General features: G+C 36.7%; 1 protein-coding gene across 1 annotated transcript in view; it reads right to left on the reverse strand.

Moving 5' to 3' along the window:
• The window catches only part of TMEFF1 (transmembrane protein with EGF like and two follistatin like domains 1), a 148,377-nt gene that overhangs the window by 108,984 nt on the left and 12,257 nt on the right, over nt 1-27,136 (reverse strand). The window lies entirely within an intron of this gene.

Genomic DNA, 27,136 nt, shown 5'->3' on the forward strand with positions numbered 1-27,136 from the left:
TTGTTAGTAGAACTAAGGTATCAGGTCTCCAATTTTTTTTAATTAGGCACCTCCTATGTGAAAAGAAGCAGAGTTAGGCATAGGGAAAATGAAAACAAAAAAGTCCCTGCCTCAGCAACATTATGTTTTATTGTGGGAATACATATATAAATACATACATACATACATATACATATATATATATATATATATATATATATATAAAGCAACAACTAGTTGGAGAGAGGAAAGAGTGAAGGACAACATTTAGATTATGAACTAGGGGACTTAAAGGTAAATTTTTAAGTCGATTAATATAATTCATACCTAATGAGTAGAATGAAATCAACCAAAATTTGAGCATCTTGTTGAACAATGTTCTAATCAATCTTCCTCCCTTTCCACTAAACAAGACAGGTTAGGTAAACCATCATTTTAGGGCAGATATGTCTAATCACAGCCACAAGCCATATGTGGCCCTCAAAGCTCATACATGTAGGCCATATCACATGTATTATTATACTCACTGGTAAAATGGGTTACATTGTAATCATAAAAGCAATATTAAATACTATATGCAGTCCATGACAAGTTTTTGTGGGGCAATGCAGCCCAGAAGAGCTAAAGGGTTGGACACCCATGATCTAGGGCATAAACATTATTATGAAGTTGACAATAATTGGATTGATTGAGGATCAGCAAGACTGTCAACTTTCTGGGATGAAGTTAAAAATTTTAAATATCTTTTAATCTTAGATTAAAATCTCTTTAATCATATTCTTATAAAAAATCAGTAATTGGAAGGTAAAATAGTGGAATTCCTGCAAAACTTCAAACAACAAAAAAAGTTACATGCTGTGAACTGTGCCTGGCCTTGACTAAGTCACCCCTGCTCTCTGGGTTTTAGTTTCCTCATTTAGAAAATGAAGGCACCCTTTCAATACAGTGATTCTATATTTCAAAGAGACTTAGGAAAGATAAAAAGAATCCATATGTACAAAAATATTTTTGATAGCTCTTTTTACAGTGTCAAAGAACTGGAAAATAAAGGAACTGCTGGACAAATTAAGGTATATGAATGCAATGGAATACTACTGCATTTTAAGAAATGATAAAAGGGACAATTTCAGAGAAATTTGGGAAAACTTGTATGAACTGATGCAGTATGGAGTTAAGAGCAAGAAGTAAATTTATGTAATAATAGTAAAATTAATCATAGTAACAGTAGTCAAATAGTATAATAGTAGTCAAATAGTCAAATAGTAAATAATAGTCAAATAGTCAAACAACTTTGAAAGATTCAAGAACTCTAATCAATACAATTATCCCCCATGATTCTATAAGACCAATGATAGATGATCCGTAATATTTACCTCCTATTAGAGATAGGATGGATTTAATGTGCAAAATGATACATACTATTTTTGGATATGACAGAGGCAGGAATTTGCTTTAATTTATTATGCGTATTTATTTCAAGGCAATTAGAAATGGAATAGGAGGCTAAAAAATGTGAGTTGAAAAATAAAAGAAGGAATCAGACAAGATAGTCTTTAAGGATCTTTCAGTGTCTAAAATTCTATTATTAGACTTTGATAGTTAAAAAAAAAAAAGAAAAAGAAACAAGTAGCCAATTTCCCCAAAGAGTACTCTAGCCCTTCTAATCTTTTTCTTACTCCTGGATTTCACAACATAACTTCAAAAACTGAGTCAGCTTATAGACTGTTCCACTCTCTCCCATCTGTTCTGGTTGCATTTTGTTTCCTCCTACACCTCATCTGCTCTCACTGTGTTAGGAAGATAATAATAGTAGTAGCTAACATTTATATAGAGTTTTAAGATTTACAAAGCACTTTACATATATTATCTCATTTGATCCTTCTACAAATCTGTGAAGTAGGTGTTAAAACTCTGATTGCATGGATGAAAAACTTGGAAGTTGATAGAATTTAATGTGACTTGCTCCAATTCCCACAGTTCTAGTAAATGACTGAAGCAGGATTTGAACCCAGACTTCCTGACTCCAGGTCCAACACTCTAACCAATGTGCCACCTCACTGCTCTGCAATATCATGAGGATTCCATAATTGCATTCACACTCCCAGGAGGAGGCAGCCAAGTATTACACCTGGAGACCTGCCAGGAGTAAATCCAGGGAACTGGTATTTTGAACCTGACCAGTCAGCAAACAAAACTAACTGTGTGTGTACTCTATAGCAAACACTATGGTAAATAAGACTGAGTCATAGAGGAAGCTGGAGTCATAGTCTCTGTATTCTTTATAATGTGAAAGACAACTGAAGCACAAACAGAAAAACATAAATATTATAAAACAAGTAAAAACAAATACAGCCTCTTTCTTCCTTTCCTGATTTGGTACTTCCTCATCATTTAGGTTTTTGCTTCTGCCTCTGACACCATTGATAGTCTTCCTTTTTGTCTCTCTTTCCTCTTTTCTGTTTCTCTGAGATGTAAAGATATTGCACACTCTGTTGGTACTCCTTGTTCCCCTCAAACTATTCCTTCTTTTCTGACTTTTTTTTAGTTGCTTTTCAGTCATGTCTAATTGTTCATACCCCTATTTGGAGTTCTCCTAGCAAAGATATTGAATGGTTTGCCATTTTCTTCTCCAATTCATTTTATGGGTGAGGAAACTGAGGAAAACAGGGTTAAATGACTTGTCCAGAACTTCTGATTATCTAAGACCAGATCTGATTTCCTGAAGATGAATCTTGCTGACTAGTGTCACCTAGCAACCAACTCTCCTCATCTAGTAGTCCTGGTCCTGACCCAGGCTCCATTCTTAACCCACTTTTCTTTTCCCTGTCTACATACAGCATTATCACTTCCACATTATGGCTTTCTTCATCATAGTTTAAATTTATCATGAGTTGGCATAAGAAATTAAATAGGAATTATTTGGGAGTTTACAACATGCAAAGGCCAACAGATAGCACAGAAAAAGTTTAGAAACTCAGAAATGCATAAAATATATGTATAGTAATATAGAGTATAAATATATTTTATCTTTTAATACTATAATAATTCAGACTTCTTTTCTGGTATAAATGGAGGATCAAAAATTTTACATGGATTTTCCCGATCTCAGCAGTGCCATGCCTCTAACCCCTGTGATGTGAAAGGGATAACTATAGTCCTATTAGGAGGAACAGACACAATGGTTCCCAGTTACTTTCAATGTTACACATTCAGCCCCAAGGGAAATAATAAATACTTCTGACCATCTTCCCAAGGTAGACGGAAGAAATTATAAATAAGCTGAAAGTCAGACATAAGTTCTTCATCAGCCAAGTTAATGTACCAAGAAAATGATAGTAGCTTAACTTGGAGAACAAAATTTACAGCATTTCCATTATTTCCTTCATCAGAAGTCTGCTTTAAAGGTTTATGCAATATTCTACTACTTTTTGGGAAAAAATAAGTGAGCTGTCTGTAATTATCACAGAGGTGCAATGTATGGGGGGTAGATCACTCTGACTTTTGAAATTTCTTCTAAGCTGAAAAATTTTATCTGTTCTTACAGGCTATTAGATAATATCTATCTTGATTATAAATCTTTTTCTCTATATAAGTGAATGTACAATGTGAATAAATAAGCATTTATTGATGACCACATGTTAGGGATGTAGTGCATACAGAAAAAGACATGATCCCTACCTTCAAACAGCTTATAACAGATAGGACAAGAATAAAACAATTAATGAACAATCCATAATATACAATTGACAGATAAATTGTGAGGAATTTTCTATTGGTCCTGTCAGAACTGTAGAACAAGAACTGTGAATGATTAAGTTATTTTAAGTATTATAAATGCTCAAATCAATTACAAAGGATCTATAAAGGAAGATGCTATCCATCTTCAAAGAAAGAATTGATAAATGTAAGTATGGATAAGATGGTTTTACAGTGTGTGTGTCTGTGTGTGTGTGTGTATGTATGTGTAATGATGGCCTTCTCTGGTACAGGGTGAGAAGGAAAGGAGACAGTTCAAAACTTAAAATATAAAAAAATTTAATTTAACAACAATCACAAAAAAAGGAATTATGGAATGTCTTCCAGTGATTAAGGGTAATCAGCAGGGTCCCAGGTCCTGGGAGAAATAGCAAAGCACAAATAACTATGACAGAATAAACCAAAAACTACAAAACAATAACAGCACTTACATAGTACTTTCAGACTTACAAATTGCTTTATATATCTTATCTCAGAACAATTCTATGAAATGTTTGTCATTATCATCTCAATTTTACAGTCAAAGAAATTGAATTTGAGAGATGAAGTGACTTCCTCAAGGTCACATAGTGCATTAAATGCCTGAGGAATGAATCTAAATAGGATTTTCCTAATTCCAAGCATTACATACACTCCATCCCTCACACCACCTGGTCATCAGTCAAATTCCCTCTCACAACTCACTCTTCTTTCAATAGAAGACGACTCCCCTTCTTCTAATCCCCTAGGTTCATAATTTTAGTGTTATCCCTTGTATTCTTAATTCTTCTTACCTCACATATGCAATTAGTTCCCAAATCTTACTCTAACACCAATAATATCTATCAAATCTGTTATCTTCTTTCTACTCACATCAACACCACTTAATGTAGGTTCATGACTTCTTTGCAAAAATACTGTGTCTTCCACTTGGCTTCCCCGCCTCAAATCTCTCCTTACTCTAATCCATCTTCATCATGGCTGCCAAAGAGATTTTCCTTAAAAGTAGATCTAACTACATCACTCCCCTGGTCAGTAAATGTCAATAATTCTCTGTTATGTCTAGGATTATTAACAACTCCTCTATTTGACTTTAAAAACCCTTCACTGTCTGACCTCAGTTCATCTTTCTAGTCTCACTCCACATTGCTTCCCTTTCTACACTCTGTGATCCAGCCAATCTGGTCTTCTTTCTGTTTCCATATCCACGTCTTTGCCCTGGCCAGCCTCCTGGTCTGGAATGCCTCCTTCTCACATCAGCCTCAGAGAATCTCAAGCTTGCTTCAAAACACAGTTCTTCCAAATGATTTCTTTCCTAATTCTCCCAATGCTAATCCTCCCTCTGCTTTGTATTTATTTTATGTTTATCTTGTGTTTCTGTATGTGAATATGTATGTATTTATATATACTAATACATGTGTATACATTTATCTATATTTATATTTAGATATATATGTAGATAGGTGTATACTTTGTATATATACTTGTATGTATATATTCAAACATAGAGGTATATCTGTCTGTATATATACACAAATGTATGTATGTATAGGGGCGTATATGCATTGATATGCCATCCCCTTGAGAACAAGAATTATTTTATCTGTTGTCTTTCTTCTTTAGGCATTTAATAAATGCTTATTGGTTGTTTGACTGGGTAGGCTCTGCTAAGAAAGCATAATCAAATATGATCACCTATACCTGAAGGTTTCCCAGGGGTGCCATGGTCTTAGTATGGCACTGTCATGCTGCTTTGACTGTTGACAGGATGTGCTGCAAGCAAACCTGGTAAGATTCAGTGTTGCCCAGGGAGTCATTGTCTCTAAAGACTGTCATGCTCCAGATGAGTACAGGGAAAATCTGGGGAGGAGATCCATGGATATGTAAAAAAAAAAGTGCTTTGAGTAGATCTACATGAGAGGAAACCCTACAGAAGAAGACAATGATTTATAGTATCAAATAATATAGAGGTCAAGAAAGATGACGATGGAGTCATATTGAGTAATTTAAGAGGTTGGTGCTAATCTTGGAGAGGGCATTTCCAGCTGAATGATGAGATTAAAAATTGAAAAGGGTGGAGGTGAAAGAAAAGGAAGTAGAAGCAATGAATACAGACAGTTTTTCTGGTAGATGGATTCTTAACCAAGGATCTGTGGACTGCATTTTTAATATTTTGATAACCAAGTTTCAATATAATTGCATATTTTGAAATCTTAAGTTGTTTAGTTGAAAACTTTTAAAACATTTAAAAACATTTATTTAAATTAATTAAATGAATTTTAAAAATATTTAAACTAACTAAATGCATTTAAAAATATTATTCCAGGAAGGGATTTATAGTTTTCACTAAGCTGCCATCAGAGTCCATGACTCACAAAAAGGTTATGAATTTCTATTCTAGGAATTTGGTTGAGAAAGGGAAAAGAAATAGAGAATAACTTGAGGGGACACTTTGACTTTGAGGGTGAGGCCAATGACTTTGTACAGCTCTGCCTTGCTTAAATCCAATTCACATGTAAGTCAAGACCCCACTCTAGTGATGTCACTGGCTCTCTTCAGGAATGAGAGACTGGGGAAGCTAGGCAACACAGTGGATAGAGCACTGGCCCTGAAGTTGGGAGCACCTGAGTTCAAATCCAGCCTCAGACACTTCATAATTACCTAACTGTGTGACCTTGGGCAAGTCACTTAACCCCACTGCCTTGCAAAAACCTAAAAAAAAATTTAATATTTTTTAAACAAAATAATTCTGCAAACAAGCAGAATTGGCAAGATGCAAATGACCATCCATATTTTAATACCATAGCTACATATATACTGATAAAATATTTAAAACATTATAATTTATATAAATGGATTGCTGCTAAAAGCAAGAAGAAAGGAGTCAAGAGTAGCATGGCTAGCTTCTCTTCTATATAGTTCTCCATTAGGGAGAAATCAAGGAACTAGTAAATGAACTGGTCTCTGTCCCTAGGAAAGCACAAGGGGGAAGTCATTGCAAGATAACCCCACTGCAGCCCCATATTTAAGCAAGCAAAGAACACTATGTATGATATATAACATGTTGAGTTGTATCTGACTCTGTGATCCCCTTTGAGATATTCTTGTCAAAGAGTAGTTTGTCTTTTCCTTCTCCAACTCATTTTATAGATGAAGAAACTAAGGCAAAATGACTTGCCCAGGGTCACACAGCTGGTATGTGTCTGATACTGGATTTGAATTTAGGAAGATTCATCAACCTAACTCCAGGCCCAGTATTTCATTCACTGAACCACCTAACTTTAAACAATTCAAATACACTATGGAGTTTCATTACTTGTTCTAATCAGGATTTGGCTGCAGAGCTCATCCTTTTAAAATAGATATTCTTCACATTTTTTGTGTCATGAGCATTTGGATAGTCAATTGAAATCTATGGATCCTTTTCTTAATACACAGAATTACAAAGGAAACTGATTATGTTGAAATAAAGTTATGAAAATGCATTTTTTAAAAGGTCATGGGTCCCTATTTTAGAACCCCTGCTTTAAAGAAGAAAATCCTCTTTCCAAGCTCACCTTTACTTCAAGCTCTTATCATTAAATTACATCAGTCAAGATTTTAGCTAGCCCCTGCCAACTTAATATGTGTGTGTATATTATTAAATTGTAGATATATAATGCATATAAACATATATGTATACATATGCATTATATGCATATATATGTCAAATAATAATTATTATATCTACAATATGTGTGTGAGATGTATAATATATATATGATAAATTATATATACAAATCGCTTTGGAAAAGCATTGAAATGAAATGAAAAGCTTACATTCATGGAAACCAAAATGTGAGCAATAGATGCATTTTACTAATAGTCTGGGAGAGATTGAATGGGTTTTTCTCCCTTTACTCTTCATCACCATACTGAGCGAGAAAAGTACCCCGTAAAGTCTAACTAGGTAGTCTGACAAGGGTATAAGTCTTCAGCTAAGCAGATACTGGAAGGGTTTGGTGAGAGAGGGAGAGAAGAAAGCAACATCAGGGTGGCTAGATGGCACAGTGGATAAAGCACTGGCCTTGGAGTCAGGAGTACCTGGGTTCAAATCTGGTCTCAAACACTTAATAATTACCTAGCTGTGTGGCCTTGGGCAAGCCACTGAACCCCATTTGCCTTAAAAAAAAAAACTTAAAAAAAAAAAGAAGAAAGCAACATCTCTCACAAGTTTATCATGGTCTTACCCAGGACTAACATCAAGTTCATGGACTGTGTTGGGCGATGAGAGAGTCACGTGTTAAAATGTCCCTCAGCTTCCTATCATTATCATTACAGCAGAAATTTGCAAGATCCCAACACTAAGAGACTTCAAGGGTTGTAAAGGAATGGTGTGCCATGCCAGGGCATATTCCTCACAATGGCACTACCCTTCCATGAGTCAACAAAATGAATTCTCTCTATCCATGATTTTCTCTACCTCCTAGGGTTCTCGATGCTACATTCAAGACATCATTTTTCTCTTGACTTTAGTTAAAATTTCTTCAACTGTCTTAAGAATTTTGGGAACCCTGAATTTCCTTTGAAATTACCATTAATGGGGGGCTAGGTGGTGCAGTGGATAGAGCACGGGCCCTGGAGTCAGGAGTACCTGGGTTCAAATCTGGTCTCAGACACTTAATAATTAGCTAGCTGTGTGGCCTTGGGCAAGCCACTTAACCCTATTGCCTTGAAAAAAACTAAAAAAAAGAAAGAAAGAAAAAAAAGAAATTACCACTAATGGACTGAGGGCTACAAAATAGATCCAAGGTAATTTTAGGGAGAATAGAAAAAGCACAATGGAATTGTGCCGAAGTTGACATCAGATAAGGAAGACCCAGGTTCAAATCTCCATACAGCCCGTTCCCTTACCCTCTAAGTGCCCCAGGCAACTCTCTTAGACTAAGGTGGGGAATGGATGTTGATCTGCCTGGATAAAAGTACATCTCTCACCAGAAGCTCCCTATATCATGAAATCAGTCTTAGTGAAAACCAATTTAGGGGGGCAGCTAGGTGGTGCAGTGGATGGAGCACTGGCTCTGGAGGATCTGAGTTCAAATCCAACCTCAGATACCTAGCTGTGTCACTTAACCCCATTGCCTCGCCAAAAAACAAAAAACAATTTAGGGGATAAAACAGGGCAAGCACTAGCAGTCAGGGGTTTCAGTAAAGTATTCTAGTAGGAAATGGTGCATGAGCTGAATTTTGATAAAAACTAGTGATTCTCAGAGGAAGAGAGATGAGGCATGAGAATATTCCTGGCATCAAGGACAATCTATGCAACAATGCAAAGATGAGCAATGGATTATCATGTGTGATAAAGGCCAGTTTGACTGGATCAATGAGGGTGTGAAATGAAGGAATGGATAATAAGACTGTAAAGGTAGATTGAATCCAGGTTGTAAAGACCTTTAAAGGCCAAACAGATGAGTTGGTATTTGACTCTAGAGGTGCTAGGGAGTGACTGGAGTTAATTGAATTGTGGAATGACACACAGACCTGTACTTTAAGGAAAATCACTTTGGCAGCTATATAGACGGCTGCTAGATAGACAAGTCTAACAAAGAATTATTTTTTTTCTCCTATAAGAATGTGCTCTGGGGTGGCTAGAGCCAGGAGGACCTTGCAAAAAAAAAAAAAACCTAATTAAAAAAAAAAGAATGTGCTCTGTACCATGTTAGCAGAGTATTGACAATAACCTTATATATCATTCACTGATGGAGCAGCTAGATAGTGCAGTGGATAGCATGCTGGGACTGGAATCAAGAAGATTCTTCTTGAATTCAAATCCAGCCTTTTACTTGCTGTGTGACACCAGGCAGGTTTTTTTTTTCAAGGCAAATGGAGTTAAGTGGCTTGTCCAAGTCCACACAGTTAGGTAATTATTAAGTGTCTGAGGCCAGATTTGAACTCAGATACCATTGCAGCATCTTTATTTAAAAAAAACAACAAAGCAAAACCAAAAAAATGAGATCACAAAGAACTATACATGACTGAAAAACAATTGAACTGAAATCATTATTGATCTGTCATGGAAAGTAGATAAATGATATAGCTTTTTGCACTTTCCTTTAAGAAGAAAGACAGATGAAAGAGAATCTTATGGATTTTCTGGAGAACAGGGAACAGTAGCATGATGAAAAATAGATATGTAACTCCAAAAGGAAGGAATTGAAAATGAATCCAGATTTTTAAAAATTAGAACTCTTGACACAGAATTTTAAAACACAACTAGGAGACAAGAAAAAAAATGCATCCATGATGGATAATTTTCTAAAAAAAAATAAGAAAGATTAATAAATTTGGAACATTAAAAACATCGAAGGAGAAGAAAACTGGCAAAAAAAGAAATAAAAGACAGTAACATCAAAAGAATACATAAAATTACAAACCAAAGTATTTGACCTCGAAGACATGGTATACAGACATTCCTTAAGGTTCACATGCCTCCCAGAAGAACAAAAAAATCAAAACAAAAACAAAATCCAAAAATTTGATAAAGCAGAAAATAAAACAAGAATCCCAAACTTCTGAGTACAGATAAAAAAGTCTTCACAGATTATTTCTAGGAAAAATATTTCAGATTCCAAAATTTATTAATTAAATTTAGCAATTTCAACAACAATAAATTTTGCAAATTTCCATCCTAAACACACATCAAAGATAGTAAGAGAATGAGAAAGAAAACTACATAGCAATCCGTAGTTTATGGGAAATACATTTAAAGATACAATTGTCCTCAAGATGACAGAGTGAGTAGATGAAGGAGAGTAACAGTCTGGTTTTCTCAAAACTACTTTAGCAAGGATTTTTAAAAAGAGAGAACATCAAAACGAGAAATGATTTTTTTAATCCAAGGAAAAACTACATTTAAGTTATTTTTGTCAACCTAGATGTGCAAGTTCAACTTCACAGGGCTCAGTGAAAAGAAGCCCCTCTAATAGCAGGTTCAAGATGTGATCTTTGATTTGGAGTCTGAGAATAGTTAGAGGCCATTCCAACCAGTGACCTAGGCAGACAAGACAATATAAGAACTGTTTCATGCTTCACCTACCATGGCACTGTCCAGATATTAGAAAAATACCAGCAGGGAAACTTTGACTATTATCCCTGTGTATATTGTGAAAACAGCCTATGTTGTCTATTGGACTTTCAGACATACCAAATCAGGTCATAGTGAAGCTGATCACACTAATGATCCTTGCTTTCTCCACACCCTCTTTAAGATGAATACTGAGATAGGCCCAAGCAGTCTGCCAACTAATTTATATCCATATTTTATGTATTCAAAGTCCACCCTATAGCCTATCAACTGAAATTTTATAGCCAATAACTTTAAGAGGTCTGTCAAAATAATCCTCTTGATATGTCTCTCCCCCCTTCCCCTACCATCTCAAACTGAGGCACCAAGACCCCACCCCCTAACACATACACATTTACTGAATCCTAATGGCTTTTTGACTTAAATTAAGAAATGTCATTATTGTGTTGGTATGTTAGGAGTATGAAATAAAGTGGAGGATAAAGGAAAAGAAGAAATACATTAAACTCATCACTGAATGAGGAAGGGACAGGGAAAGAAGGATTAAGAGAGAGAGATTAATTAGAAGTAGAATAAACTCCATTTGTAGAGGGCATAATGAAGAAAAAGTAGTGCCTAATTCTTTTTTTTTAAAAAAAGGGAGGAGAAGAATGATGAAGTAGGGGAATAATGAAGAAAAAAACGAATAAAAATAGACCTTTGATTGGGTATGAACAAAGGATGGTAGTAAATGGAAGCAGATTGTATCAAAGATAGATGTCTAGTGTTTAATGTATTCCTCCTCTCCCAACAACCTCCTCTTCTTCAGAAAGAGAAGGACTGGAAGCAAAATGAGGGAAAAGTATAAAATGATAGGATGAATGGAAATACACAATTAAGAAACATATCTATGCTACTAGTGGTTTTTGCAGCACTTTTTCAGTTCCAGAATTTTCCTTCCATTGCTGCTACCTTTTGCCCATTCTTATTTTCTTTTTCATTGTACTGGTCTAATAAAACTACTGGACAACTATGGAAATGAAGAGCAACAAGGAAAGGAAAAAAGATAGTGATTTCCATTGCATTTTTTCAACTCTCTTTGAAGATTGCATTAACCTAGAAATGAAAGGATATATTAAGAAGATCATATGTTCTGTTAGATATTCAACTTTCTCAATGTTTTCCTTCCTAATAATCTCATTACATGCTACTTAAGGAAGTAAAAAAAGTTGCAAAGGATGAGAAAGATGAAACACAAAGTCATCAGCAACTTTCTGATCTTTTTATTCTCTAAGATTCCTAAGTAACTTACTTCTTTCTTCTCCCCCCCCCTTTTTTTTAAAGAATTGGGCACTGGTATAAAGAATAGAATTCACCATTTTTTATTATCATAATATTCCTTCCTGAGGTAATTTAATTAACAATTAAGTAGAAAGTCCATAAAATGGACTTTAACAATATAAATGTAGAAGAGATTCACTTATTAAGTATCTCCTATGTACAGAGCACTATATTAGGTATATGGAAAGAAAGGACTGTTAGATACATGGAAAGTTTTAATAAAACACAGTTCTGTGGCAGCTAGGTGGCACAGTGGATAGAGCACCGGCCCTGGAGTCAGGAGTACCTGAGTTCAAATCCGGCCTCAGACACCTAATAATTACCTAGCTGTGTGACCTTGGGCAAGTCATTTAACCCCAGTCTTGCAAAAAAAATAAAATAAAAATTTAAAAATACTGTTAAAAAAAACACAGTTCCCCACTCTCTTGGAGTTTACAATCTGTAGGTTGAGTTTCTGATAGCAACAGAAATATTTAAAATAATATTACATTGCATAGTAAATTGAATAATTTATTTTTTTAGTTTCTGCAAGGCAATGGGGTTAAGTGGCTTGCCCAAGGCCACACAGCTAGGTAATTATTAGGTGTCTGAGGCCGGATTTGAACTCAGGTACTCCTGACTCCAGGGCCGGTGCTCTATCCACTGTGCCACCTAGCTGCCCCAGTAAATTGAATAATTAAGAAACAAAATACTATGTTATGTCTTAAGGGAACAGTCTTTGACAACTGAAGCATCAGGGAAGGCTCTCAATATCCCTCCTTTCCAAGCATTATTCCTGTCACCTATCAATCCACTATCTTATCCAGTCCTTACTTCTGCCACTTATCTATTCTTTCATCTACTCTCCTATAAACTCATTCATGAACCCTTTTTTGTTTGACTGTATATATTTCTATCTATATGTACATATCTGTATATCATTAATTTCCCTATAATTTTTACATCTTTGTTTTCATTTCTCTTGTGTATGTATTGGTTTAGTCTTGGCTTTCTACATCATCATACTTCCTTGTAAGTTCCTGCATGTCCACGTGGTCTATCTATAAGTAGATATCTCTAGTGGGGGGAAAGAAAGAAAGGGAACGTATACTGCTGTGTCTATATATAACTGCATGTGTTTTTAACATAAGCCTGTGGTGCAGACATGCTTATTAAGAATTATTGTGTTGAGAATATGGGTTTTGGTTGGAATGGAATTGCATTTTCCTCTTTCAAAAAGAGCAGTTTGCTTCCTTTCCTTAGAGATCTCCCTTCAGTTCTCTGGCAATGTTCCCTGTAATTCTGGCCCTGCCTGGGGAGATTGTTTAGTGCTATTTCTTTCAAATGATGTTGGGTTCTCCTGCCTCCAGTTGTTTACTTCCTTCCTCCCAGCTGGGGCTGGCTGCTCCCCAGAAATACTTTAGGGTGATCAGCAATCTTTAGTTCAGGGACAATCTCTGAGCCAATGAAATGCCAGCTCATTGATTATTTTTGGTCCAAAAGAAACCTACCATTTCCCATCTGCAGTATATAAGTGACATATTATAAAGATGCTTACTGGGAATATATCAGAGGACAGCTGACATTATGCCATTAGCACAGCAATCAACTTTAGAAGCTGATATGGCCACTGTCCAACTGAGAATCCAAAAGAAAAAGACTCTTCCTGACCCAGAATTCAATGTGTCAAAAATCACTGAGATAACAAATGGCTGTGGAAGTTGAACATAGGTTATTTGTGCTAAAAGAGAGTATGCGACTTTCACTAGGGAGCTCTCCAAAAGTGCTGCCTAATATGTGTGGGTGAGCTATGGCACTTCTCAGCTCACAACCAGCCCAGAGGATCTCCTTCTGAGCTTATTCTCCCTATCTCCAATCCTATTAGAGCCATTCGAGCAGGAAAAAAAAGTATGCCAAAATGATATTGAACTCTGGCTAGACTCCAAAGCCACCACAGCCAACACTGCCAATAGAGAACTGGAGTGGGTGAGTATAAAATTATACTGAATGAAAGAGTAGCCTGGGCACTGGTGGAAGATACAAGCTAAAGAGAAACAGTCCCTACCTTGAACAGTTGATGTTCTGAAGTTATCAACTTAACTCCCCTGAAATAGATGTGACGGCATTGGAAAGTAAATGTGGAATCTTGTCTGCAAATAGATATGGTTATAATAGCAGCAAATAAGATATATAGTGGAAAGATTAATGAAGATTTTTTTTTTTGACAGGCGAGTAACCTAGTCATTCTTTTTGCTTTAGAATAAGAAATGATAAGGTTAGATCTCAGGCAGCAGCCACATGAGTGGAGAGAAGGCTACCCCATTCAAACTCACATCATCTCTCATCTGGTCTATTGTAAATAGCCACAATAATAATATAATATGATATGATATGATATAATTAATATAATATAAACATATATTATATTATATCATATAATATAATCGGTTTCCAAGTTTCTAATGTATCCCCTCTTTAATCTATCTTCCATATACCTGCCAAAATCATCTCAAAGTACAGATCTGACTACATTACTATCTTGCTCAAAAAATATTACAAGCAGCCAGAAGGACACAGTTCAAATATCGTGGAGCTGCAGTCAGGATTACACAGGACTTAGCAGCAGCTACACTGGAAGCTCGTAGGGCTTGGAATATAATATACTGGAAGGCAAAAGAGCTTAGAATGCAGCCAAGAATCAACTACCCAGCAAGGCTTGAATGTCCTCTTCCAGGGAAAAAGATGGACTTTCAATGAACCAGGGGAATTTCAAATGTTCCTGTTGGAATGGCCAGAGCTGAACAGAAGGTTTGATCTTCAGATACAGGACTCAGGTGAAGCACAGAGATTGGAGGAGCAGGGGAAAATATGAGGGACTTAATGATGATGAACTGCATGTATTCCTGCATAGAAAAATGACACTGATAATACTTATATGAACCTTCTCAGTTAATAGAGCAGGTAGAGGAAGCTTTTATAGTTGAAGCACAGGAGAAAGCTGAATTCAAAGATAAAATATGGTGTAAAAATGGAGTCAATAGAAAAAAGGGAAATGTAATGGGAGAAAGAAAAAGGAGAGGGGGGAAGATATTTCATATAATAAGATTTTTCTTTATTACAACGAGCTATTGCAATGATATGGAAGGGGGGAAGACAAGGGGGAATGAGGGAATCTTTGCTCTCATCAGAGGTGGTTAGAAGAGGAAATAGCATATATACTCAATGGGATATAGGCATCTGGAGTAAGAAGGGGGGGATGTGAGTGATGGAGGAGAGGATGGACCATGGGGGGAGAGTGGTCAGATATAACACATTTTCTTTTTTACTTCTTACAAGGGGCTGGGATTGGATGGCCTGTCTGGGACCATAGGACCAGGTGGATGCTGGGCCTAAGGGGTGGTATGGGGGCTCAGGGCCTCTTGGCCCCAGAGCTGGGGATCTGTCTGCTGTTCCACTCAGCTACCCTACAGCAGAGTCAGAGTGAAAGGAGAGAGAAAATATAGTACACGGTAGTGGAGAAATAAGAAAGGAGGGAGTTGCAATCAGCAATGGCAAAGGTAGAAAAATATGGAAGTAACTTTTGTGATGGACTTATCATAAAGAATGTGATCTACCCGTGACAGAGTTGTTGGTGTTGAACAAAGACTCAAGCACATTTTTTATTATTATTATTTGGGGGGGGGGGTGCAGGGCAAATGGGGCTGGGTGGCCTGCCTGGGGCTGCATAGCAGGGTGATTGTTGGGTGTCTGAGGCCAGATTTGGACGCGGGTGCCCCTGGCTCAAGGGCCAATGCTCTGTCTGCCACCCAGCCACTCCTATGTCCGCCACCCAGCCACCCCTACTATTATTACTATTTCATTTTATTTTGTGTCTTTTTTTTCTTTTGTTGGTTTTTGCAGGGCAGTGGGGTTCAGGTGGCTTGCATGTCACATAGCTGGGTGATAGTGGGGTATACGGGACCAGATGTGGGACCGGATGTGAGCTCGGGTGCTCATGGTCCAGGGCTGGTGCTCTGTCCATTGCGCCACCTGGCCATACCTACAATTATTACTATTATTTTTTAATCTTAATTTTTTTTCTCTCCCCTTTATCACTCAAGCGAGTCTATATTGGGGGAGGGGGGTATTTCGTTTACTCTTAAACAAGAATATTTTATTAATGTATAAAAAAATTATTTGTACAAAATAAGAATAAATATTAAATTAAAAAAAAGAACAACTTTGAGAATATCCAAATTAACTACCAAGGACCTATGAAGGAAGATGCTAATTGCATCCAAAGAAAGAACTGGTAAATGAAAGCGTGGATATACTATATATATATACATATTTATGTCAAATGGTAGCTATCTGGGGAGGGGGTGAGGTAGGAAGGAAAAAAAAAAGAAAGTTAGCATGATAATTTTATTATATATTTAAAAGGAATGGTAAGTTATACATAGTAGTTTTGCATTTTTTCATGAATAATCATTTTTTTCTTTTCTACATGTTATAAAAATGCTTGTTTTATTAAGTTCATGATAAAATAATCAAATTTTTTTAAAAGATCTCTGGTCTACAGAGAATTCACATAATAAGGGATAACTGAACCTTACCTAAAGATGATTGAAAAGAGGGGGTGGTAGGGGGTGGCTAGGTGGCGTAGTGGATAAAACACCGGCCTTGGAGTCAGGAGTACCCAGGTTCAAATCCGGTCTCAGACACTTAATAATTACCTAGCTGTGTGGCCTTGGGCAAGCCACTTAACCCCATTTGCCTTGCCAAAAAAAAAGCCCTAAAAAAAAAAAGAGGGGGTGGAACACAGGAGGCAGACAGCTGATAAGGATTTCCTAAGTGGTTAGAAATATAGAGGCACTGCACCTGTAAGCCAAAGTTGGGGCAAACTCAATATTTTTAAAGCTATGTAAAAATATGAGTCCACAGGAAAGCAGCAAGAAAAGAGTCCAGAGGGTGAGTATTACAACTATCTGACTCTGGAAGAAATATTGACAAGAAATTCTGTGGAAAAGGCTAAGTAAGAAAGGCCTAAAAAAAAAATATGTGCTTAACAGCAAAGCTTTTGATACTAAAAAGAAACTACAAGGAAAGGAATTCCTTATTAGAAAAGAACTGATGGGAAAACTGGGGGAAGTTTTAGAGCTTCATCTTTCATGTTATACAGTTATTCCTTCCACATCTTGGAGGGTGCCAGAGGCACAGTGCCCCTTATGATCTGAAAAATGTGCAGAAAAGTTTTTGGCTGTCCCTTTATACCAGAGAAGATATCTCATTTTTTCTTTTTTTCTTTTATAGGATATTTATAGCATCCTATTGTAAAATTTGAGTTAAGTATTTAGTCATAGGATTTGTGTTATCTACTGACCTTCAACAGGTTGTCTGTACTTTCCACAAAATTTCCCCAAAATGGCCACTTAATGCAGACCCCCCCCAATTTATGAAAATTATGATGGGAAAAGTCACCATGTGGAAGGGATAACTGAACCATGATAAATCCCAAATGGATAAAATATTTAAATGAGAGATAAGATCACTCACCGGCATGAATGGGTGAAATTCATCCACCAGACACATGACAGAATTTATCATAAAGATTCTCTGGTGACAAAGACTCTGGATTCCCAGAGATGAAATCAAGTCGACAAAAATTAATGAAGCACCAACTTATACATCAGACACTAATCCTAGTATTGAGACTACAGAGATGATGATGATGATGAGCTCCCAATTTAATGGGAGAGATAACATGTATAATTAGATACAAACAAGATATATACAAGCAAAAATCATATGATGAAATAACATATAGATTTGGAAAGATTTGTATGTCCATGTAGACAAAGCTTTGGACATCAGCAGTATTCCCAAGAGAACATTGCACACAGTAACAGCAATTGTTTGAGAAACAAACTTTGAATGACTAAGTGATTCTGAGTATTATAAATACTCAAATCAATGATAAAGGACCTATAGAAGAAGATGCTCTCCACATTAAGAGAATAAAATGATAAATAAAAGTATGTAAAGGATGATTTTACATATTTGTACATATTTGTGCCTAATGGTAGCCTTCTCCAGGGCAAGGAGAGGGAAGGGGGGAAAAAGTGTACAGTAGAGAACAAAAGAAAACTTAGGAGGAAGCACAGAAAAGCAGGGTAGCTTTGAAAATGATGTATTTATTACATAGTTTTTTCATTGTTATCAATGTGAAATGGAAATTCATGGTATTATAGTAAATTTTTTTATGTTGTGCCATGTACATAGATATGTTCTCTCTTTTTTGTCTTTTTTTATATTTAAGTTCAAAATGAATAAAAAAATTTTAAAAAGAAATCAATAATATTTTCATTAATGAACACTATTCTTTTTTTCTGAAAGCAACAATCTTGCTCAATAAGAACAGTGCATAGGCCGTGGCCCTCAGCACAGCTTAGATCCAAGGAAAATGGCCTCTGGAGCCACCCAGCAGGGAGCCACCTGGCAGCTGGTCCCTGAGCACTCAGCCCATGAAAGGTAAGGTAACAGAGGGAGACTGCTAAGGTCTGTCCTCTGTCCCTTGGACAGGACTTGTTCATATTCAGACCCTGGTTGCAGTCTGGGGCCCCCATAGAGCAGGAGCACCCCCCCTCACAGCCCTGGGGCAGAAGGGTACACTTATGGTCATTCACAAGACCAGTGCACAGGCAGGAGAGCAGTCAGAGCCTCACATACTGAGGTCCTTGAGGGGGGTGTCCCAATAATACTCAAAAGCTCAGGAAGCACCCCAAAACCAGGCACAGGCTGGGGAAATGAGTAAATAGAAAAAAAGGAACCTGACCATAATTACTTTGGTCTCATGGAGGATCAATAAACATACTCTGAAGGTGAGAAAGTCCAAGTTCCTACATCTAAAGACTCCAAGAAAAATAGAAGTTGGGTTCAGGCTATAACAGAGCTCAAAAAAGATTTTGAAAATCAGATAAGGGAGGTAGAAAAAAAATTAAGAGAAATGAGAGAGATACAGGAAAAACATGAAAACCAAGTTAGAAGCTTAGTCAAGGAGATCCAAAAAAATGCTGAAGAAAATAACATTAAAAACCAGTTTAGGTCAAATGGATAAAAGAGTTCAAAAATTTATTGAGGGGGGTGGCTAGTTGACACAATGGATAAAGCACTCCTGGAGTCAGGAGTACCTGAGTTCAAATCCAGCCACAAACACTTAATAATTGCCTAGTTGTGTGACCTTGGGCAAGTCACTTAACCCCATTGCCTAAAATTTTTTTAAAGTTATTGAGGAGAAGAATGCCTTAAAAAGCAGAACTGGCGAGGTGGAAAAGGAGATAAGAAAGCTCTCTAAGGGAAACAAATCCTTCAGATGTAGAATGGAGCTAAAGGAAGCTGATGACTTTGCAAGAAATCAAGACACAACAACACCAAAAGAATGAAAAATTAGAAGAAAATGTAAAATATCTCATTGAAAAAACAATTGATCTGGAAAACAGATCTGGAAAAGAAAATTTAAAAATTATTTGGCTATCTGAAAGTCATGATCAGGAAAAGAGCCTTAACCTCATTTTTAAAGAATTTCTAGAGGCGGCTAGGTGGCGTAATGGATAAAGCACCGGCCTTGGAGTCAGGAGTACCTGGGTTCAAATCTGGTCTCAGACACTTAATAATTAACTAGCTGCGTGGCCTTGGGCAAGCCACTTAACCCCATTTGCCTTGCAAAAACTAAAAAAAAAAAACAAACTAAAAATAAAGAATTCCTACAGGAAAATTGCCCTGATATCCTAGAAGCTGAGGGTAAAATAGAAATTGAGAGAATTCACTGATCTCCCCTGGAAAGAGATCCGAAAAAAAAAACAACCCCCAAGTCAAAGAGAAAATATTACAAGGAACCAGAAGGAAACAATTCACATATTGTGGAGCTAGTCAGGATTACCCAGGATTTAGGAGCATCTACATTAAGGGCTCATAGGGCTTGGAACATAATATTCCAGAAGGCAAAGGAGTTTAAGAATGCAACTGAGAATCAACTACCCAACAAAAGTTAACATCCTCTTCCAAGGGAAAAGATGAACTTTTGATGAAAGGGGAATTTCAAATGTTCCTGTTGAAACAACCAGAGATGAACAGAAAGTTTGATCTTCAAGTACAGAACTCAGGTGAAGCACAGAGAGGGAGGAGGAAAAGGGTAAATTATGAGGGACTTAATGATGATGAACTGCGTGTATTCCTGCATGGGGAAATGATATTGATAATACTCATATGAACCTTTTCATTTAATAGAGCAAGTAGGAGCTTTTATAGATGAAGCACAGGAGAGAGCTGAATTTGAAGATATAATATATTGTAAGGATGGAGTCAATGGCTAAAAGGGAAATGTACTGGGAATAAGAGAAAGGAGAGGTAGAATAGGCTAAGATATTTCATATGAAAGATATTTCATGTAGCTTTTGCAATGGTATCTAAGGGAAGATGAGGGAGAATGGGAGAGCATTCATTCTCACTGGAAATGGCTCGGAGAGGAAACAGCATACACACTCAATAGGGTACAGACATCTAGAAAAAAAGGAGAGAAGGGGAATGGGGGAGGGGAGCAGGAGATGTGGGTGATAGAGGAGATGGTAGATCATAGGAGAGGAATGTCAAAAGATATAACACATTTTCTTTTTTACTTTTTGCAAGGTGGTGGGATTGGGTGGTCTGTCTGGGACCATGGGACCAAGTGGTTGCTGGGTCTCTGGGGTGGGCCCCAGGCCCCAGGGTTCATGCTCTGTCTGCTGTGCCACTCAGCTGTCCCACAGCACATTTTTGAAAAGGGACAGAGTGAAAGGAGAGAGAAAATATAATAGATGGTAGTGGGGAGTAATGGATGGAAGGAATTACAATCAGCAACAGCAACTGTGGAAAAATATAGAAGTAACTTCTATGATGAATTTATGATAAAGGACGTGATCCACCCAAGACAGAGCTGATGTATCAGAACACAGACTGAAACATATTTTTTTCTCTTTCTTTCACTTTATTTCTTATGAGGTTTTATATTTTTGTGGGGAGAGGGGATATTATGTTTGCTCTTAAACAAGAATATTTTAGTAATGCATAAATAAATTAAAGAAAATTTAAAAATAATATTTTTAAAAAAGAACAGTGCATAGAAAAGATTATGGAATCATAGATCTTTAGTTATAAGGGACTTTAGAAGCCATCTTGTCCAATCCCCTAGTTTTTAATAGATGAAGAACTGCAGTTTATAGCGGTTATCCTGTGTCTTTTTACAAAATTTCCCCCATCCAGTTGTGAAAGATTTGTTTCCATTCTCCTCTATTCTTTATATGCAATTGTCTTGTATATTCATATATAGAAGTAGAGATATAAAATTTCTATTTCATTACAGAGATAGATCTGTTTGTATACAAATATATGCAGATATATATACATATATATATATAAAGATATGTCTCCCCTTTTAAAATGTCATTGTTTCCATGGTAATTTGTGTAGCAGGCACTGAATAAATAGTTGCTAGTTAATAAAGGTTACAGGGATTAGAGGTGACAGAATCAGGATTTGAACTCAGGTTCCATGATTTGGGGTTCAGCCTTTCCACTATATTATGGTTCAAAAGTTGAAGGAAAGATTTGCTTCTTCAAAGGTTGAAACTGGACAAGATGTACAAATCAAATAATGTGGCAGAGTTAGAGTCATTTATGGCTCCCAGTCATTTACTCTGCTTGCCCCTTTTCTGACTCAGATACCATCATGATTTCAGTTTCCCAACTAGGAAACTTGGCAGTCATTTTTAACTTGATCCTTCCTTCATCTACTACATTTTGAGTATTGTTAAAGTCAAAGTCTCTTCAAGATCATTAGTCCACCCTTCAACCTCCTTCATTTTATATGGAAAGAAACTGAAACTCAGAACAATAACACAGCTTGGCCCAAGGTCAGATAGCTGATAAAAGTCAGTTTGGACTTAAATAGTCTATGGATTCCCAGTTTAGTGATCTTTCCTTAAAATATCTCTTGAATCTACTGTCTCTTGAATCGATGTTTCTTTTCTACTCATACTAGCATAATACCACTCATCTACTATGTATGTTTTGTGTGTGTGTCTATATATGCATATATGTACGTATATGTATGTATGTATGTATGTATATAAATGGGTAGTTATGTAGGGACAGCTAGATGGCACAGTGGATAGAAAGCTGGACCTGGAGTCAGAAAGATCTGAGTTCAAATGCAGCCTCTTATTAGCTGTGTGACTCTAGGCAAGTCACTTAATGCTGTTTGCCTCAGTTTCCTCATCTGTAAAATGAATTAGAGAAGGAAATGGTAAGCCACTACAGTATCTTTTTCAGTAAAATTCAAAAATGGGATCACAAAAAGTCATATATGACTGAAAAATGATAAAGCAACAACAGTTATGTATCTATTATATAAGTACCTAGTGATTTCATGTTGTGTCTCCCATTAGAATGTGAGCTTCTTAAGGAGAGGATCTATTTTATTTTACTTTCTTTGTATTCCTAGTACTGAGCATGGTGAATGGAACACAAGAAGTAGTGAATTAATGCTGACTGACCTTCAGAGCTCATCATATTTATATCTAGGCTACTATAATAATCTCCTAACTGGTCCCTCTGTCCCTTCTCTCTCAATCCTCCAAGCCATTTTACATATACTACTTTTCTATGAATCCTCTTCAGATAAAGCCCTGATCATACTATTTCCTTACTAAAAAAAAAAAAAATAATAAAAAAATCTGTCTTTCTACTGCCTAAAGGACAAGTACAAGTCCTTGGCTTGAACTCCAAAGCCCTCCCCTATACTTGTCCCAAAGATTGTCATCACTCCCCTATGTTAATCATTTAACAGACTAGATCTATTTCTTTTTTCTCTGAATATACTATCTGTATTCCAGAATCTTGTACTCATATTTCTCTTGCCTGGAACCTTCTCCCTCCTCTTCCCTCCCTTTTCCTTTTTTCTCTCTTTCCTCTTCCTCTTCACTCTTCTCCATTCTCTTCCTTCTCTCTTCTCTCCCCTCTCCTTTCTTCTTCCTCTTCTTTTTCCTCCCTTCTCTCTCCTCCCCCTCTTCCCCCTTCCTTTCTCTCCCTCTCCCCTTTCTCTTCCTTCTCTTTTTTCCCCACCTCCCCTCCCCTTCTCTTCCCTTTTCCTCTTTTCTTCTTTCCTCTCCTCTCCTTCCTCCCCCTTCCCTCCCCTTTCCTTTCTTACTCCCCTCTTCCCTCCCTTCCCTTTCCCTCCCCTTTCTTCCTCTTCCCTTCTCTCTCTCCCCTTTTCCTTCCTTCTTTCTTTTTCCCCCCTCTTCTCTCTTCTCTTTTCCTCTCTCCTCTTCTCCTCTCCTTTCCTTCTTTTTCCACTAAAAGGACCATTTCCAATTCTATTTCCTCCTCTATGAGAATTTTCCCATTTGTCCTATCTCACAGTGATCTCCTTTTCCTTTGAATTCCAATAGCACTGTGTGTGCATAACTCCCTTAGCATCTTTCATATGCTCCCTTGAATTATTAATGATCTTTTAAAATATGTCTCCTATAGCATCGCTCCAACATGGAGCCTGCACAGTTCAAATTTTAAAAGAACAAAGATAACAGAATAAGAATATCACCAAAGACATATGCCAAAGAGTTGCAGAAACCTATGAAAATGATGGAAGGTAAGTAAAAGTTTAAAAAGAGTCAAAGCTTGCAAAAACTGCTAGTGGCAGTGGCAGTTTTCTCAGCTGTGTTTAGAACAAGAAAATGGAGTGAAAAAGGATAGTTCTGCTGCTTGAGGATGACAGTGTTAATACTGTTAACAGCAGAAAGAATGCAGAACAACTCCATTCTTAATTTGTTTCTGTCTTCTACATCAAAAAGAATAATCTCCTACATGGAAAGAGTAGAATAAACATTATTAAGAGGACCTTGACTCTCAATCAATTAAGAAACATTTATCTCAAGTTCACCCTAGTTTTGTGGTGGACAAAAATGAAATAGCTCCTGCCCTTAAAAAAGGTTATAGTCTAATGGGGAAGACAACATGTATATACATACATATAAACATATATATATATATATATATATATATACACATATATAATAGAGAGCTAGATAGATATACACAAACATACATAATGTATTCAAAAAGACTATATTGAGAGTGTCCTAGCATGGAAGTGCTGCTTAAGAACAGGGGTGTTCAGGTGTTCAGGGAAGACTAGCACCTCTGGTGTTAGGGATTGCTGAGCCATTTTCAGGGCTGCCCAGTCACCTTTGGTGTTCACCTGGCACTCAACTTGCTACCAGAGCAGCTGAGGTGGGGGAATTCAAGAGAGACAGCTGTGGTTTAATTGGGTGACAGAATCATCACTCTCTGACTCAGGAGGGTAAGAAAAGAGATAGACTTTAATTCACGGGTTGCTGCAAAAGTCCACAGTTAAGTTCTTTAACAAAATTAAAAAAAAGTGAACTTTTTAAGAAGAAAGTAAGGTTAAACAAAAGAAGAGACAACAGTTACAAGCAGGGCTGGATGAGAAATAGCAAGAACAGTAACTAAAGGGAAACAGCCATGAGACAGCGGCTGGGCTTAGGTCATCAGATCCAGAAAGGAGAAAGGAAAGGAAATGGGGCAGCCTATTGCCTGGCTGAGTCCCTGAGAAAAAGGTGGAGTAGAGGGCCAGAAGTTCTTTAAACTCACTTTAGAGGTGGGAGGAATAGGGCAGCTCTGAGGGGTGGTTAACACCTGGTATAGGAAACACTTGGTGTGCCTGCCCCCATGGTCTGGCATATGAGCAACTACTGTTAAGAGTATAGAAAATATTACAAAATTTGGGTACATACAAAAAGAAAATTACAGTATTTCTCTACATCCAGAGTTCCTTGCTTCAAACGAGAGGTTGAACCTGTGGCCTAACTTAAGAAGCTGTAGCATTTGCAGCAGTCACACCCTAGGAAACCATCTAAGCAGGCAAACTAAACCAGTGAGTTAGGGGAATATCGATCCAAGCATGGAATATAGGAAGCTATGATGATTACTTCCAGTGAGATAGTGGAAGAATAATGGCACCCTCAACAGTAATATGGAAGTCCAGAAAACATTAGTTTTGGGGAAAAGTTCATCAGTTCTGTTTTGGGGATAAAGTACAGGATATTTATAAAATATCCAATAATCAGTTTATGAAGCAGTACTGAAGCTCAGATAGATATATTGGTCTAGAAGTCTTCCACACAGAGATGATCATTGAACCCTGGAGGTTGATAAGGTCACCAAGTCAGAAAAGATGAAGAGAAAAGATAAGGACAGAGCTTAGGAGGACTGCCGTGGCTAGTAGGCATGGTGAGGGAAATGATTATTAAATGGGGAGATTCATTATATGCCTTGCCAATCCTGGGTGGGAATTGTTGCCCCACCCAACCAGAAAACCTTACAAAAAAATCCTCCTAGGTAGGCTAGATTGCCCAAGGCTAGGCTAGGGATAGTCTGGCTTGTCATACTGGCCCTGGAGTCAGGTGGACCTGAATTCAAATCCAGACTCTGATACCTGACACTTATTAGTTGTATGATCTTGAAGTCACTTAACGCTGATTGCCTCACATCTAGGATCATCTCCAGTTGTCCTGATGGCTCAGGAGGAGAAAGTGAAGCTGGGGATTTAGCACAGCTTCCCCCTTCACTCAAATACAATCCAAGTGTCAGTCATGGCATTATCTCTCTGATGTCATGGTCTTCTTTAAAAATGCAGGATAAATATCATTATCATCATCATAAGTCTCTCTTTGTTCAAGAGTGACATAATCAGTCAGTCGGCCCTTCATTAGAATAGGTCCCATATCTCTTTTTAATATTCATTCTCACATTACTTGTTAACCAATCAGAGTTGATTGTCACTCCTAGGACTACTCACCTTCCAAGAGCATTTAAGTATGCAGTGGATTCCATGAGAGGTCTTTGACTTTTGAAAGTGTCACTGATCCCTTTTATTAATTAGCTAGCATGACTGATAAAATGATTAATTACTCAGGAACCATTTCTCTCAGACTTTTTATATGTCAAAATGGTAAGGATGATGAATCATTAAATGAAACTAAGAAGGAATAATCAGAGAGGCATGTGTAAGGGAAAAGTATATCGGAAAAAGTAGTAGAGGGAAGAATATGCAGTTGAAGAGAGTCAATATTGTCAAATGCTTCAGATAGATCAGAAAGGATCATAATTGGAAAGAAAAGAGACTGGGGGAAGGGGAAGGAAGAAAAAGTTGTTAGAGAATTATTAAAAGAATTTCAATGAATTCAAATCTCCTCGATTAACTGAATTACATTTCAGAATTCAAGGGGGGATGGTTATCTGGGTACCATTATTATTATTAGTAATAATCTTTGAGAAATTATGAATATCCATTCCCCACTAGATTAACACTACACATACATATTTAAAAATATGCATTTTCAAAGGAGGGTCTATAAATTACAATCACTTAGTTAATAGATATGTATTAAACAAGTACTGCATTTGTGTTAAGTGCTGGGGAGAGAAAGACAAAAAGCAATTCTTGCTTTTGGGAAGATCACAATGACAGAGATAAAATGCAAATGACTTATGCATAAACAAGCTGTATACAGCTAAACTAGAGATAATCAACAGAGGGTTCTACTAGAACTAGAGGATTTACTTGGAAAAAAATTCAAATTCCTTAAAAATCAAAGAAATATATGCAAACCAAAAATTTTTGTGGTATTATAAACACCAAATTGGCAAACATAAATAAAAATCAATTATGGCTGAGTTTTGAAGAAATAAACATTTAGAAAAGCAATCATGTTGTATACCAGAAGAGTTGTGGGGTTTTTTGATCATGTTTTTAAGCCAATAATTCCATTGTAGAAAATATATACTAAGAATGTTAGCAACAGGAGAAAAGAACTATCTGTTAAAAATATAACAACATTATTTGTTATTTAAAAAAAACACCTCACTAACAATTGGAGATAATTTAATAAACTATAGCATAATGAAATAATAGAATATTATAATACAATTGAAAAAGATAACTACAATGTAAATCACAGAAATACTT

The sequence above is a fragment of the Macrotis lagotis genome, chromosome X (assembly GCF_037893015.1).
Source record: "Macrotis lagotis isolate mMagLag1 chromosome X, bilby.v1.9.chrom.fasta, whole genome shotgun sequence".
NCBI lineage: Eukaryota > Metazoa > Chordata > Mammalia > Peramelemorphia > Peramelidae > Macrotis > Macrotis lagotis.